The sequence below is a fragment of the Calypte anna genome, chromosome 3 (assembly GCF_003957555.1).
Source record: "Calypte anna isolate BGI_N300 chromosome 3, bCalAnn1_v1.p, whole genome shotgun sequence".
In the NCBI taxonomy this organism is placed as follows: Eukaryota; Metazoa; Chordata; class Aves; order Apodiformes; family Trochilidae; genus Calypte; species Calypte anna.
The window spans coordinates 23102957-23119983 of NC_044246.1; positions in this window are offsets into that span (position 1 = coordinate 23102957).

Sequence of the window (17027 nt, forward strand, 5' to 3'; positions counted from 1 at the left end):
CATCCACCCGACTCCTCTCTCCAGTGCTAAACCTGTTCCTTGGTGTGTCCCTGCAGCGAAGGGCACTGGGATGAAGAAGGCTGGGGAGGTCAGCCTTCTCTAAATGAAGCACTCAGCATAACAAAGTACAGGGAAGTGTGAAGTAAACCACTATGGGCTTTTTTCTTTTTTTTTTTTTTTTTTTTTTGAGTGTGGTGTCATTTGTTTCCTCAAGGACACCGAGTAGGAAGCTGGAGAAACAGAAACTTCCTGTCTGGTGAGATTTATGGTAGAGATTACCAATCAGCAATAAAACGAAAAAGTACATTTGCTGATTTCTTTGGGTCTGTGCTTTCTGCTGTAAGCTGAACTCTTGAGGATCCTGCAGGCTCTTGGTCTTCAGCAGTACATGGCACCACAGATGTAAACTCTCATCCTTAGTGTCTATCTACCAACAAATGACAGGCTGGGCCGCAGCAAGGACCAGACCAGACCAGCTTTGGTAACCCTGGGAGCCTGAGATCTTTCTGTACGATCTCACATCCAGGACTGGATCCTGCAAGGGGAATCAGAGCCATGGCTCTGCAGGAGGACAAGCACTTGGACAAGGTCACGAAGCTGGAGTGCAGCTCCTGCTTTAAGTGAATGTGTGAGGGGTTGAGAAGGTGAGATAGGAGAGCAAGGGACTTGGCCAGACAGCAGAGGGGATGTGTGAGGAGCTCAGGCAGCCACCAGAACAGGGTGCCTTGTCTGAATCCAGCTGTAGTTTAGGAAGAAGTGGCAAAGCCAGCAACCAGAGGGGGAATGGGAATTGCTTAAAAGGTGCTGAGCAGCTGCTGCTGGCAGCAGTGGTTTGGACTGGCAGTGTGTGGCCATCTCCTGAGCCACAGGGCTGGAGGGGGGCTCTCTGCTGCCTGAGCCATCTGCAGGGGAGCCCTGGTCCAAAGGTGACTTGTCCCCAAAAAACAGTGGAGATGTTCTCAAACCAAACCAAAAAAAAAAACCAAAAAAACCCAAACCCAAAAGGAGATGGAAGTGCCTTCTGCTAGAGCCATGTGGTGAAATCCTCTGTGCCCCTGCTGCTGGGCAGAAGAGGCTGATTGGGGCAGCCCAGAGGATGCCTCAGACTCCCAAGAGCTGGTGGCAGCTTAGTGTGCTGCCCCAACAGGACCTCACTGCTTCTTGGCAGACTCTGATCTCTCCTTCTCCAAAGGCAGCTCTGCCTCCATCTTCTTGGCTCAAGAACCCATCAGGAGGGATTAGAGCTGCTGCCAGAGGGCTGCAGTGGCACCATGCTGGGCAGGAGGTCTGGGAAGCGTGCAGTGCCGGGCAGTGGGGAATTAGGAGCCCCTTGGGAAGGCTGCAGGCAGTCACCTCAGTGCTTTGCTACTGAGATCCTAAGGTTGGCAAGTTTGGGACAAGTCCTTCTGGGGGCAATAAGCTAGATAAGCCAACTGGCAAGTTGTGGAGCTGAATAAAGATGGGCCAGCCAGGGAAAGAGCAGATGTTGTGGGGGTCAGCAGTCCTCCTCAGTAAAGCCTTGCTAACCTCATTTTGCTTTTCCTTGGAGACAGAGCTGTTTTGCCTTGGTACAACCTCACCTCTACCTGTTTCTCCTACCCCCTTCATGAGCTGAGCCATTTATTCCCAGGGTATTTCCAGGTTTGCCTAGCTCTCTCCATCCATGCCTGGTGTTACATCCTTGAGCTCTGGTCAGATTTTTTTGCCTTTTCTGTGCCTTTGGTGCTGAAGTGTTTTCCCTAAATACTGGGACCAGGGAATGGATTCTTAGGTGCAGCTGTTATCCCCATGTTCCAATGAAAACAAAGAGAAAGGATTAGTCCCACAAAATAAAAGCATGAGGGTTGTAAAAATGTTAGGAAAATGCCTACCCCAGCAGTGTGCGAGTAATGAGAGTTTTATGGTACCTCATGCAGTGGTGGGATAAGGAGGAGGGAGCTTCGATGAGAGGGGCTGATCCTGCACCATGATTTAGAGTACGGTGCTGGTGAGCTATGCCCTGCTTGTGGTCTTGCTTGTGCATTGTGGTCTGATAGTTGCCTACTCATAATCTTCTTTTACAATCCAGGCTTAGGGAGGAGCTATTTCAACAGTGTGGAGTCTGAGCCAAGTGGCATATATCCTTTCTTCAGGTTTTAAAACTCTTTTCACATCTTTCCCCACTACTTTGCCTCCTTCCTTTCCAGCCTCGTGCCTGCTTTGATCACAGGGAAGTCCCCTGTAACCAGGCTCTGGTCTCCTGGTGTCCTGTCAAGCCCAGAAAAGCTGAGACCCAGTAAGACAAAGAGGTGAGTTCCTGTGAGAAGGACCTTGGCAGCTCCAGCTCCTTGCAGGCACCTCTGCAGGTGCTCTGTGACACTGCAGAGTCCTGAGCTGATCGGCTTTCTAGGGTAAAGTTAGTGCACAGTGTGAAGCCCCAGCCCCATTAACATCACTAGGAGTCTCTCCATTGACTTTTCTGGGGTCAGGAGTTCACATTTCAATTACAGAGAGAAGCCAGTTTCACGAAAACAGGTACAGAGAGCTTATTTGCTTTCCCGCTTTAAGCATGCCTGTGTACTTTCAGCCTCAGTGATGGAGAAATAACCTATTTATTTTTCTTTACTACATGCTATTCTGGTGGGTGCAGTTGAAGTGGCCGTCCTGTTACTGTCTCTGCCTGGTGTGAGCTCTGCAGCTCTTTTCCCTCAGCCTTTGCTGTGTGTTAGTGACTGTGTTGGTTTGCTTGGAAAACAGGGAGGGTGTTTTGCTAAGTGAGGGAGATGGGAAGAGTTACTTAGTGCCTGCCCTGTGTTTTAAGGCTAAGAAGGTTTTGATGAGCAGTGCCACACGTGCCCCGTTAGGGTGACAGGAGCACAGAAGGCTGAGAAAGGCAGGCATCTGGTTTCCTCGTTATTTCTTTTCATAAATAATCCCTTGTCCTTGCACCCTGGACTTTGACAGCATTTAGAACGCGCTGGGTGTGGTGTCCCCCCCTCTGAAACTGACTCCTTCGGAGCACGGTTAAACAATAGGTTTTTGTCTAAATCTTTACCAGCGAAATTGTCGGGAGAGATTCCTGCCCCCCTCTCCTGTCTATCCTCCTTTTGTCTCCTTCAGTTGTTGGGGTCAGGATCCGCCGCCAACCGGAGACTGCGGCTGCTTTTCCAGGCCCCAGATGCCAATATGTGGCAGCATCTGGCTGGTTGGCAGGCGCCGGGGCAGTGGTGCTGCCTGTGCCGAGCCTGTCACGCGGCGGCAGCGCTTGATGGGCGCCCCGCTTCTCTGAGAATGTGGTCCCCACCAAGGAAACAGAGAATAATTAAATCTACTAAAAGAGGGGAATTATCGGGCAGGGTTGCTGCTGTTGGAAGCTGCGCTGACTCCCAAGCCCCTGGGTTTCTGGGTTTTTTTTGTCCTCTTCAGCAGCATCTCGTGTAACCTCACCTTCTTGCGCTGTGAGCATTTCGGGTGCCTTAAGGCATGGAGCTCCTTGAAAGAGAAATACAAATCACTAAAAATGTAGAGATAAAACCCTCTCCTTAGAGGCCATGTGTTTGGCATGGGAAACACATGATAACAGCTTGCTTTAGAAAGGTGACATTTCCACTGAAGGCTGAATAATAAAAAATGCATTCTAAAAGCCGAGCTTTTCTCTCTCTTCTAATATATTGGACTTTTGTAATGAAGACAGCTTCTGGGACCAGAGAATCTACTGCTTCTTTCAAATATATGTGTGGGAGCTCTTCCTGGCCCTAATGGGTGTCGCATGTGGCTCCAAGTACATTAATGTTGCAAGCTCTATTAAAAAGGATTGTCAGTAGCCCTTCACGTGCCATGAATCAAAGCTGTCTTTCCTTAACTTTGCTTTAGCTCAAGCTTGCCCATGTAGGCAGACTTGCCCAGGGTTAAGTCACTTTTAATATTAAGATGGATAGAAAAGATTCTAATATGTGGTTTGTTGTTTTGGTTTTGGAGTTGATTTTTTTTTTTTTTTCTTTCTCTCCCTGTTAATTCAGTGCTTGCTGGTGAAGGACTCTGGAGGGATGGGGAAGGAGGAGACAGCCAGACAGCTTAAAGAGGCCTCTGAGGGTCATGTTGAGTCTGTGCTATTATGTTCCAGTGAGGAGAAAAGCTTTATTGACAGACAGCTGTTTGACTCCTGACGCCGTACAGTATTTGCTGCAGATCTGCATAAACACTGAGCCCATGTTGACAAATTCCTCTTCAGTGCAAGATAGTTAAACCTGATTGTTTAATCATTTGTGTGCTCTTACCTCTGCAGCTCTGAAAAGAAATGAGCTGCTCCTTTACAAAACAACACATGAGAAACCTGTGAATGCTCAGAGCTGTTTCGTGTGAGGTTTTCAGGGACTTTTTATTCACACCCCTTAGAAATACTCTTTTTTAAAAAATATGGTGATTTTTTTTTTTAATTTTAAAATTTTTTATCCTCTAAAAAGGGTTTAGTTTTTGTTTTTCAGATTAAAGAAAAACAAACAGAACAAGCTGACTTTCCAACACAGGTAGCAGATCTCCTGGAAGAACTTAGGTCCTGTCTGGGATATGCCACCAGCACTTGCATGGCTCCTTTAGGAGCCCCACACCTTGGTTTGCAGTGTGTGTGTGGAGGCACGTGAGGATGTGTGTTTTGGTTTGGCTTTTCTGGCACAGAGGTATGGAACCTGTGCTACCAGTTGCCTCCTGTCTGTAGCTTTTTGACCTCCCTCCCGTTTCACAATAATATCCACCTTCATACCAGCATACTATCTTGTCACGTTGTTGGCCTCATCTCTGGAAATGTAGTATCTAAAATTAAATATTTGTTTCCGTTTTGGAAATTTTGAATTGACCTTTGTCACTTAAATAGAGAGAACATGATGTCAGTCAAGGCTCCTGACACACAGTCAGTGAACAAAAAAAAGAAGAAAGTTTTTGAGACTTTCCAAAGACCATCATTACAGTGTAGCATCTTTGTAGTCCTTTCAAAATGTTTCTTGTCTGTAAATTATTTTCTAATCAAAAGCTATATTATGGAGGGGTGACCAGAAGAGAAGGCTAATGAAACGGGAGGCTTTTGCTTAGTTGGACAAAAAACTTAAAGGTAAAATGTCAAATTGGTAACTGGAGAGATTGGTCACTGCTTGTAGTCATTGCTGATGTTGTGACTGATGCGAGGGCTGTGGATGTTGGCTTAGAGTTGATGGCAAATGACAAGGTGTCTTTCCTATGGCTGTGACTACTGATGGAGCAGAACTTGATGGTGTTCCTGTTTTTTTGAGACTTGAAATCAGTTTTCTAGTAAGAGCAGGGAAAGCCAGTCTGGTATTTTTACTTTTTAAGAACTAATATCAGTGCAAAACATTAGTTATAATGAAGGTTTATATTTCCATGATGCATGCGTGCAAAAAGTCCTGCGTATCCTGTGGAAGGACACTCAGCCTGGTCAGCTGTTTCTGATGGGGATGCAGAGATATCAGCATGCAGAATAAATCAGGTTTCCATTGATTTCAGAACATGCAGGGGTTTTTTTGTTTGTTTGTTTGCTTTGTTTTTGGTGTTGATTTAACTAAAAAAACCCCCAACAACCATACAGTCTTAAGGGTGTAGTACACCTTTGCCTATGGACTAGGCCAGGCATCTCCTGCACGGCTTTTAAGGGGGTTACCTTCTCCTCCTCTCTCCTTAGGTATGCTTTTTGTTTTTTTTTCCAGTAATTAACCAAGTAATTTACTGAATGTCGTTTTTATTGCTCACGTGCCGAGAATTCTGACTCACAGTTAATTTTCAGTCTTTTTCCAAGAGGACTTGGTTCTGACTTGACTCCTAGCCACCAAAAAGGTGGTTTGCTGCAGAAATTTTGACTTTCATTCCATTCAAGCATTTAAAAATATTTTTCCCTTCTTTTTATTACATCCCCATAGCTTGTATGTTGAGACCTAAGAGCTGTTTATGTGGCTACTGAAAATATTCCAGATGAATCACAAGTATTAAGAAAAACTCCAACGTAACGAGGAGCTTTGGAAGTAATAGCAAGTCTTTTGACCTTAGCATAAACCAACCTTCAGCTAGAGGTCTTTTTAAACAAAAAATGTTCCTTCTGTCCTTCATCTTTTCTCACTGTAAGAGGAATAACAACCTATCTTCACAAGTAACTAGTAAAGTAGGTCAACTGGTCACTTAAGTAATTTTTAGTGCATGACAGTCACAAAGACTGACAAACACCATAGGGTTTTTTTGGGTATTGACCAAAGGTAAGTGTAGAGATCTGGCATAGTGGGTTGAATTTGGAGTCCACCTTCAGAAAAGAGGCAGTGAAGCTTCCAGAAGCTTCACTTCCACTTCAGAAGCGGATGAAAGCAGGACAGGTTTCTTTAGGTTTCCACCTTTCAGCCCTGCCATTGGTAATGTAGCTGTTAATCCCACTGATTTCTTAAATGGGATTTTTGTCTGTAGGCTAACTTTTCATGGTAAAAAAATAAAGCACCGATGATTCCTGCCAGAAGAAGGGCTGATCCCTTTCAGTCATGAAATGGACATGCTGAAGAAGGACACAGGCCAAAACGTTGGCAGATGAGAGAAAGAATCCTGTTCTGTGTTCAGAAAAATACCACTGTTTTGTCTTTATGTTGCAGTCTTGTACAACTCATGTGGAAGCCTGAAGGAAAGAGCATCCCCAGCCTCAGAGAACTGACAGGTTAAGTAGGCTTCTGTCTAGAGGGCCTGAAAAGGCAGGTTTGAAGACACAGGCTTTGGTACTATTGATGATGATGATGGGCTTGGACACTTAAATTTCTCCTTTAGGTTCTTGATATTTATCAAGCCTAGTGACAAGCTTACCCACATAAGTAAGGTGTGGATGATTTATATCCATGACAACTTTCTCACTTGTTTTCCTTGTTCCTGAATGATGAAAAACCTGAATGGCCGCATGTCTCCATGGTGGGGGGCTCAGAGGACAATGTACAGCAGATCTACCCTGAGCAGCAGGTGGTCACAGGCACCCTGGAGAGTCCACTGAGATTAACACTGTGTGCATCTCTGCTGCCAGGGATTCTGAGAAGTTTTCTAGCAAGGGATGGGACAGGGCTCCTCTGCAATTCGGAGTTGCTTGGAGAGCAACTGTTTTCCTTAGATGTGTGGTGCTCCTTTGTTACAGAATCACAGAATCATAGAATTGTCATGGTTGGAAAAGATCTCTAAGATCACCGTGTCCAACTGTTAAATCTGCCTCCCCACTAAATAAATTAAAAATTCACCATCCCACTAGAGCATGTCCTGAAGTGCCTCATCTACATTGTTTTTAAATATCTCTAGGGATGTTAACTCCACCAGCTCCCTGGGCAGCCTGTTCCAGCACTTGACTACTCTTTCAGTAAAGAAATTCTTCCTAAATATCTAGTTACAAAATAAGCTGGGATCCTGCTGTGAGTCGGTACGCACAACGCTTCTGTATTACAGCCCTTAATCAGAGCTGGGTCAAATCAATCTAAGGAAAATATAAATATGTAATGATGGATTTTTTAGCAATTAAAATTGTAACTTCTTCTCTGAAGTCCTGATTAAACAGCATTAAATGTCACAACGCTATGAAAAATAGCTATTATCAACAAAAATCAAACCAGGTATAAACTGCTAAGGGACTTTTCCCTGGAGTGGTCAAATTTCAGGGCAAACACAAAGGGTCAGCTTGTGACACTTGGCTCCTGTATGCTGCTTGTAAGCATCCCAGTGTATTTGCTTTGCTCTCTCTGTCTTTTTCCTCCTCTGTTCCCCTCTCCATATATCAGTGTCGGGGAGTTCAGACATCACAAGGGCCGGTGGGTTTTTTTTTATTATTATTGTAGTGCCTAATGTGGAATTTCGCATGAGCAACACTCCTTCCTGTCACTACCTGGAAACTCTTTTGTGTTACGTCCGTCCTTTCTCTGAAGTAATCGCTCAACTATTTCTAGCAATAAAATATTCCTCTCCAGCCCTATTAGATGCGTCAGTAAGATCAGTGGAAGACCTGAAGGCCCTGACCAGCTAAGTTCAACAAAACTTCCCTGAGCTTTAAAGATCTATTTTTTTTATTTTACTGCAGATATGGCCTGAGGACACAGTATAGAAAAAAGGCAGTCAGATCCTGCCCGCTAGGCACAAGCAATGTATTCTATGGGTACAGCTGCACGCTGTCTGAGTGACACAACTCACATGAGCGACCTGCAAAGGGACCAGGATGTGAAAAACAAGAGTCTGTGCATATCTACATCCTTCTTCTTGGTGTTATTATTTTTTTTTAAATTAACTTTAAAATCATTACACCAAAGAGTTAGCTAAAACTTGTTAGTATAATGAGAAAGGGACCTTCCTCGCCTGTCATCCGAAAAGGCAATGCTGGTCTTGTCTCTCCACAGCCAGGGAACTGAGAAGAGAAGCCAGTCTCATTAAGGCAATTTAAAAACCTTATTTGGAGCCTAAGATGCACTTTGAGAGAGGGAAGGCTTTCCTGAACTATTCCAATATATACCTGATTAATGATGTCAGCCCCTGCTCAGAGATCAACAGTAGCTGAAGTAGAGCTGAAAATCCTGACAGTGCTTAAGAAAAAGTTAAGGACTGGAGAGTGATGCCCAAGCCAGTTTTCATGTCACCAGTGAAGCCTGCTTGAAATACATATGCAGAATGAACTTATTTTCAGTGATTGCTTTGACCTGACTTTGAGAAGCAGAGTGAATCTGTTAGCACTTGCTTGTGAAAAAAAACAACAACTCTTTTTTTTTCACAGGAAAACTAGCTCCTCCATGAGGTGAAGTGGTAGGAATGAACCTGCTTGTTCCTTGACCTTTCTTTGGGCTTTCTTCATCTGGACAGAGGCCGTAATTCCAGTTTGGAGAGGCTTCTCCCCATGGCAAAGTGTCAGCTCCCTGGGAAGGGGCTCTCTGACTGTCCCCCTCACAGCCTTGCTCCACACTGATGTCTCCTGTGGCTTTGGATCTAAAAGAAAAAAGTTTACTTCAGTTTGAGGCTATTTTTGTGCACTACCTTTTTTTTTTTTTGTTTTGTTTTGTTTTTGTTTGACAGCCATGACAGCCTCTCCTCATTATTATGGAAAATATAGGGTTGTTGGTAATTACTATGTGAGTATGAATGGGAGCAGAATTGGGCATAGCCTGCACTGGCCTTTCTTTGACAAGGTATAACTTTCTTCTGAATTTCTGTGTTAATTAATGCTTATTTAAAACCACTTTAATTGGCAGTAAACACCTCAACTTTTTGTACTCATTAAAATGCACCCATTGATGTGTGATGGATTTTTTAAAGCTTAATTAACTTTCTTCCTGTATATATAACCTATAATAAGGACAAATACTGGAAACTGCTTCTCTATCTTTTTTTTCCCCCCTACCTCTCATTTTTGGCCTTCCCCCTGATATCTCTATCACTTAAAGAAAGGCTATAAAAATGTATCCCAGCTTGGCTGGGATGGGGAGATACACTGGGGACAATAATTCAGCCTCTCTCAGAGCCCTGCAGAAGCTGGGACAGTGGCTGGGAGCTCTGGGCAGCTGCCCTGCCTGCCCATGCCTTGCCCTGCATTTGTGGTTGTGGCCTGAGATGCCCACCCTGCCCTCGCCCTTCTCCCTGGTGGGCAGAAATCAGATTCTTCTCACATCTTTCTTGCAAGTCACCTTTCCTTTGTTTTTATAAAAAATGCTGTGCTAAACTTTTCCTCAGGTAAGCTCAGAGGCTTGCTCTTCCACGAGAAAAACGAAATCTTTCGGTAAAAATTGATTTTCTGGTTTTTTTTGCTTTTTTTTTTTTCTCTGGTTTTTTGTTTGGTTGGGGGTTTTTTGTTTTTTTTTTGTTCGTTTGTTTGTTTGTTTTAATTTTTTTGTTTTTTTCTAAATAGGTTCATCAACTCAAATGAACCAAGAAAGCTCTCAAAGTGCTTTTCTCTTTCTCCAATTTTTAGCTGGCACCTAAGCCACAGAGCAGGATTTCATGAAGAACTTTATCGAGTACTGAAGTAAGCAAAGATTTCAAGCTTTACTTTTTAGTGTCTCATCATTTTGGACTTAAGAAATTAGGCTTCTGAATCACCTCTGAATATGGGATATTGACACTTCTTGCCACTGTCATCCTTTGCATACAACAGAAATCACCATCAAGCAGAACCCATTATAGTAATTCATGCAAAGCATGCAATTGGCATGGTTCAGCTATTACACACAGATCACTTCCCAGTTTTCCTTTGGAATTTCTGGAATATTCTTGTTTAAGGTGGATATATCAGACAGTTTAAAATGGTGAATCACCTATACTGAGTATATGTTAAATGCACGAAGCAACGATTTAAGTTCCCAAAGTACCTCATGTCCCAAACCTTCTATCTTCAGTGAAATGTAAGCATGCTTAAAATACCTTTTAAAATTGTATCCATTCCCTTTTGCTCTGTGCACTTTCTCTAACCCAGCTGATGAATTTAATGCTGTCCAGTTCCTTTCTATTTACCTGTCTTAAGAAGCGATAAAGCAGACCATCTGAATTCCCTACCTCAGTAATAAATATTCTGAGCTATTCCCTCCTCCTTTGTAAACTGTTGGATGGCAGATCTAGCACCAATATTAATGGCCACTGCATCCTTTCTGCTTTACAAGAATCTGCCACTCTGCAGACTGACACAAATCCTTATAGCTGCATCTTACCATTCAGCAAAGCATCTGCTTTTTGGAAGTATATACATACGTATACTATTCCTCTGGGGGACACCAATCTTGTTCACCAACTTTATTCAGATACCTCCCTGGCTGGTGGTGTTCAGATAAGGACTATTTATTCCTCTCACTCTCATTTGCCTTGGTTTGCCTCCTCCAGCATGCAGGGATGAGACCTGTGGCTGTGAACACTTAAAACTATAAAACTTGCTGAGTTTCTGCTGCTGGTTAATTTATCTGTACGTTTGGGAATAGAACAAACAAGATATTCATTGATTAAGGACTTGATTTCTCTTACCTGCTCAAGGTAACTTAATTAATGTGACAATATTTAATTAATATTTCAAAATCTATACTCCTGTGGCTAATTGTGGATGGCATGCCGTAGCTGAACATCAATGCTAACTTTCTTCCTGGGCTCATTTCAAGGCTATCATGAAAATAAAATGCTGCTGCCTGTTTATTTGACTATGTCAATAAATAAAAATGTCTGTAACAAGTGTATGATGCTAATTAGAATTTTATGGCCGTGTTGTTCTGGTTGATAGTTGTACTGTGGGCTTGCTGGATCTTTATGTTTCAGTGATGTACACCTCATTGATGCCTAAAATGTAACACCTGTTGATGTGTTAAATATTTAGTCCTGGCAATGGGCCCTCACATCATTTCTGGGTATGAGAACTCTGTCTAGCAGACTGCAGGTCTCACAATGAGGCTTCCTCAGTTTAGAGGAGCTTTTCCTAAAGGAAAATGTTAAAGCTTCTGTAGTCCTCATGAAGTTTCCTGAAGTCTGTGAAAAAGGACAGCATTCTTTTTTGTCGCACAGGGGCAAGTTTATAGCTGCATTGGTCCTTGCCTGTGAGGCAGGACCAGCCCCACAAGAGGATTATGAGGGTGCCAGGCAGAGCTGCTCTTTCTGTCCCAGCATGTCCCAGCAAGCACACAGCACTAGTGATGCTGCTTCTTCCCTAGCTTGAGGTGTCATACAGAAACATAGGTATTCTGAGATAAAATTGGTATTCACTGAATAGTGTCCGTTTGTCACTTTTTTTTCAGCAGCAGACGTGCCTGAGAATTTCTGTATAATAAAGAAATGTGGAATAATTTTCTTGCAGGTGGAGTTTCCTATGAAGTCTAAAAAGTTCCAGAATTTGCTCTGAAATGTAAAAGAATTTACCCTTCTTACCGTTGTTTATTTGCACAGCTTTAACTATATTTGCTTGAACTTTTGCTAAAATTTATTGGTTTTAAAATACTTATGTATGTTGTTTTAAAATTCCTCCTAATGTCTCAGTTTTAACAGGATGTGGTGACTGTGGATTGCACAAGCCCTTTTAACACTGCTTAACTCCAAATGCTGCCTCTTGCCTGGAGGGCAGGCTCCCAGGATGTGCTCCAGAGCAGCTGGGAGTGCGCTGGAAGATCCCCCCGGTGCTAGGGAAGGGGGCAGAGGCATCTCCCAGGGAAGGGAGGCTTAACCAGCCCTGCATGGCACTTGTAGCCAGGCTGGGGTGGGGAAGTTCAGCCTGAGTGAACGGGTTCCTCTGCTGCCTATTATTACATTAAGAATATATTCTTTTAACCTTGGTTTTGAAATAACTGTTACATTAACAGGAAAACAGCATTACTCATCAGAAAGAAAAAGGAGGTAAGAACAGAGCTTGTTATCAAATTCAATTAATGAACACAATAAATAATTCCAGCAGTTTATTCTCCCCACCTCAACCCTGTTGTTCTGTAACACCATTGTTCAGAAAAAAGCATGGTTGCAAAAGGAAAGTAAAGGTGCTGCAGGAGACTCTACCACTGTATTTTTATTGGGTACAATGGCAGAAATGTGTAAGACAGCAAAGACCAGAACAGAGAAAAAGGACAAAGACCTGGATAATCGATTTCAACGAAAGGTAGGTGTATTCTGATGGGAAATTCAAATTTTTCTTCTTTACTTTTTGGCAGAAATTCTCTCCTAAAGGAAAGACCACGTTTGTGACAGCAAAGCAAATTGAAGGGAAAAGAACAGGGGGATACTAGTTTCAACAGTGACTCCTGAAATGGTGCAAAGCATAGTTCTGAGCAAGCTTGTCCCTCATCTCTGCTTGCTGTGGGTCACAGAGTGCCTGCCACAGAAACCTGCCAGAGGAACCTGCCATTGGCCCTGGGACCATGTTTTTGTAAGGCTCTTCCACTACCAGGGTCATCTCATTTCTTAGAATGGGATGTCCTTCAATCTTCATATTTATCTGCTCATGTTACACAAAATAAGATTGTCTTTGCTTGTGATTTACTTGTTACCAAGACATTAATGGCTTGACTTCAGAGATTAGTTGGGTTGGTTGCCATTATGGTGTCACAGATCCAGCCAGCAGCTGATAGGCAAGCAGCCAACCCCAACCACGTGTCTGGTTTTATGGTTCATAATATGAAACCTTCACCACTCTCTCTGCAAACAGACTTGCTGAACGTATGATGAGAAGAGTTGCTGGATTGAAAGCATCAAGAGTGTTCAGGAATCAGGTCTGGAAATCTTCAGGAGCTTCTTTCTTTCAGACTTCAAAGGAATTTGTGTCAGTTTCTGAAAGTACAGTTCAAGCATTTGAATTTTAAGGTTCAGTTTGTGAGATTTTGAAGAAAATGCTTGGGAAGTTTCATTAAATACCTATTTGTCTGGTAAATTTGTCTATTATTTTCTTTTATTTTGTTTCTTGATTTGTAAAATGCCTTAGCTTCCTAAGTTCCTTCTGTCTGACACCCAGATCATATCTTGGCACTTCAGTATTTTTTGGATGGATGATATTTTTTTGCTATATAGCAGACATTTTTATCTTGAAAACTGAAGTATCAGCTTTCAGTAAAAGTAAGCAGATCTTCTTGGTATGATGTATAACTGTGGTTTAGAAAATATTTATTTTTAAAATGCATACTTCCAATTTATTTTTTTTTCCTGATCTGTGTCCTAAAGACTTGACTTTCCCCTTGTATTTTCCTCTTTTTCATTCTCTCAGAATATGTGTATTGCTGGTGATACTAAGCTGTGTGGTGTGGCTGGCACACTGGAGGGAAGGGATGCCACCCAGAGAGAGCCTGACAGGCTTGAGAGTTCTTCTCATGGAGTTCAATAAGGCCAAGTGCAAGGTCCTGCACCTGGGTCCAGGCAATCCCAGTACAGGTTAAGTGGAGAATGGGTTGAGAACAGCTGTGAGGGGAAGGACTTGGGGGTGTTGGTTGGTGAGAAGCTAAACATGAGCTGTCAAAATGTGCACTTGCAGCCCAGAAAGCCAACCATACCCTGGGCTGCCTCAAAAAAAGAATGGCCAGCAGGTCAAGGGAGGAGATTCTCCCCCTACTTAGCTCTTGTGAGACAGATTTGGTTAGACATTGGGAAGAACTTCTTCAGTGTGAGAGTGGTGAGACACTGGCACAGGCTGCCCAGGGAAGTCGTGGATGCCTCATCCCTGGAAGTACTCAAAGCCAGGGGTGGATGGGCCTTTGTGCAACCTGGACTAGAGTAAGGTGTCCCTGCCCAAGGCAGGAGGGCTGGAACTGGATAATTTTTAAGGTTCTTCCAGCCCAAACCTTTCTATGACTCTATGAGTGAGTTTTAGTCACCTACCAACAGGGATAGAACAGAGCTATGTACACTTGGTACTCCTCTGGACTCACTGAAAATCTTTACAGAGGGGCTTGGTAAGACCAACATCATACATTTTTTCTAAGAAAATGTGTTAGCAAATGAAAAAGTTTTGTGTATAGCTAAAAATATCACCAGTTTTTCTGAGATTTCTGCCAAAGCAAATGGTAAAAGTTTGATTTTTGAAAGCTGGAATGCTGTGATTTCCAGATTTTTTTAATACTCTCTGCAAAAAAATAATCCTCTCCCCCATGCTAGGAAGAGAGAAAGCCAGAAGCAAAAAGACTCTTTGATTTTTTACCAAATAAATTTTCCAAAATGAAAAATTTCATAAAAATCTTTTTTTTTTTTTTAAGCGGCTGTTTTGATTTGATTATTGTTTTTATTTTTCTATGGCAAATTATTTACTGTTTTCTTTTCTCCTCATTGTATGGCCCCAGGCCTCACTAAATGTCTCTATTCAAACCCTGCTCTGAAGACAGAAATATTAATTTCCACATGGGCTTTTCTATAGAACTCATCACTATGGTAACTGAATGTTTCATAAACATTAATGAACTTATTTTCACTGCACTGCAGCGAGGCATTGGGTGGTAGTATTATCCCCATTTCATGATGAAGAACTGAGGCAGAAAGAGATTAAGTACAAAATTATTCACTAATTTTAAGTTCTCAATCTGAGATGCATGGTCTGATTTTTCAGTGGACTTAGCTTGTTATCTGTTCAAAGCACAGCTCCCATTGCCTTTGGTTGCAGCTGTGAGTTCAAATTTCTTTGTGCTTTCTTTACTTGGATAGAGACTGCTTTAATCCTGTTCATACATGGCCTTTTAGATTTTTTTCCCCCAAGATAATCAGAAGGAATGGAAACTTATTAAGTACTGGCCACAACCTCTTTCTAAACTAAATATAACTAAAATAAGAGTACTTTACATAATTTTATCCAAGTATCAATTCATAGCTTTAGTGTTATAACTAAAATAAGAAATTGCCTTTTCCCGACTTCTCAAAGATTAGAAAAACACTGCTTTGCTGTAGTTTGGTTTTAGTTTTCATGAAATGCAGCAAAACTCCTGAGAGCTGCTTCGTTTGAGGTTTATGTGGAGGCTGCTATTGTAACTACAGCCATTTCATTTGGTGTTTGGGATCATGGATATCCAGGATATCCAAGCAGGTGAATCAAGTATCTTCTTTCAAACACACCTGAGCTTTGGCAAAGTTCAAATTTGCAGTCATTGATCCACAGACATCCCACCCCACAGGAGGGGGCCTATTAACATTGTTTTCTCCCTTCTGTCTTTAGGCAGCGGGGCTTTATAGTGGCTTAGGATATCTTGAAGGGCCAAGCCTTAATTTGCATCAGAATTTGTCATTTGGACTCATGGCTCCCCTCCTTCAGAATAGTTTTGCAGGCTCCTGTCTCATCCTTTCCTTTAGGAAGGAAAGTTGCCAAAGTTTACAAACGCAGAGTTAGCTCTGAGATTTTCCCTGAGAGACTGACTTCTGGAGCAGATTTTTTCCGTGTGTTTTCCTGAAGCAGTGTTTTAGAAGCAAGCGCTGACCCCATCTTAACCACAGAGGTGCAAACAAGCTGCTGTAATATTGTGTTGTTGAATTTTCCTTCCAGTACCAAATGAAAGAGAGCTTGCCCTTTTCCTCAAATCTCTCCCTGATCGAGAGATGAGTGAGCTGGTAACTACGATATCCAACGGCTTCACCAAGTGGAGAATGTGATGCCTGCGTAATGACGCTCAATTTTGCACACTTCAAATCCATTAGTAGCAATTACCTTACCTGAGGTGTTTTGAGTTAGTTTTAGCACAGCATTCTTGTAGTTGGTAGATAATGAGCATAATAATGTATACAGCATTTTCAAGTCTCTGTTTTTAGCTACAATAACGCCATTAGGATTCTATTTAGCAAATGTGTGCTTCATGCAAAAAGTTAGGACTTTTTTGTTCATGTTGCCTCTCCCTTCCTCCCCCCTCCTTTTTCTATTGCACCTCACGTCCTGTTCTATATTATGCTGGCTTTCTTGACAGAGCAGGAAAGTGTTTTAGCCACTGCACTTGTGCAAAGGCAGTAGGGCTTGGTACATTGAGCACAAAACCAGGATGCAGGAGAGCAGGGTTTTGCTTTGGCCCTGCTGCAGCTTGCTGGGCACCCCAGGGCAAGATGCAAGTCTGCTCTCTGCTGCATTCTCTTTGTCCAAGGGATGAGGAGGCTGACACCCCTGCAGAAGCTGTTCTGCTCACACCAGGATGGGCTGTGATGCCACCAGAGCTGCTGGTGGACTGCATGGTGGCAGGAGATGCAGATGGGCTGCATAGTGCTGAGAGATGCTGGTGGTATTGCACCTATCACTAGTGACGTGGCTTGGTCATCTGTACTGGGCATCCTTGGGCACTCCAGCTCTGCTGTGGCTCTCCAGCACCACTGGGCTTTTTCCTCCTTTAGAAAAAAAGGGTTTATAATCCATATGGGGAATTCCAGCTGAGAGGAGCTCAGCCCAGCCTGGGAGGTATAATGAGTGGACAGTAAAGGAGAGATGGCTGCAATGCATATATACCCAGGCCTGCCGGTTTCTAGATGCCAGTGGGGTCAGACAGCTCTGGTTTGGGTGACATAACCCTGCCCACTTCATCAGGAATGTCTTTGTAGTGATGGGACTGTTTCAGAAAAGCTTTGGGTTGGGAGAACCAGTACTCCCCCCCTCTGGC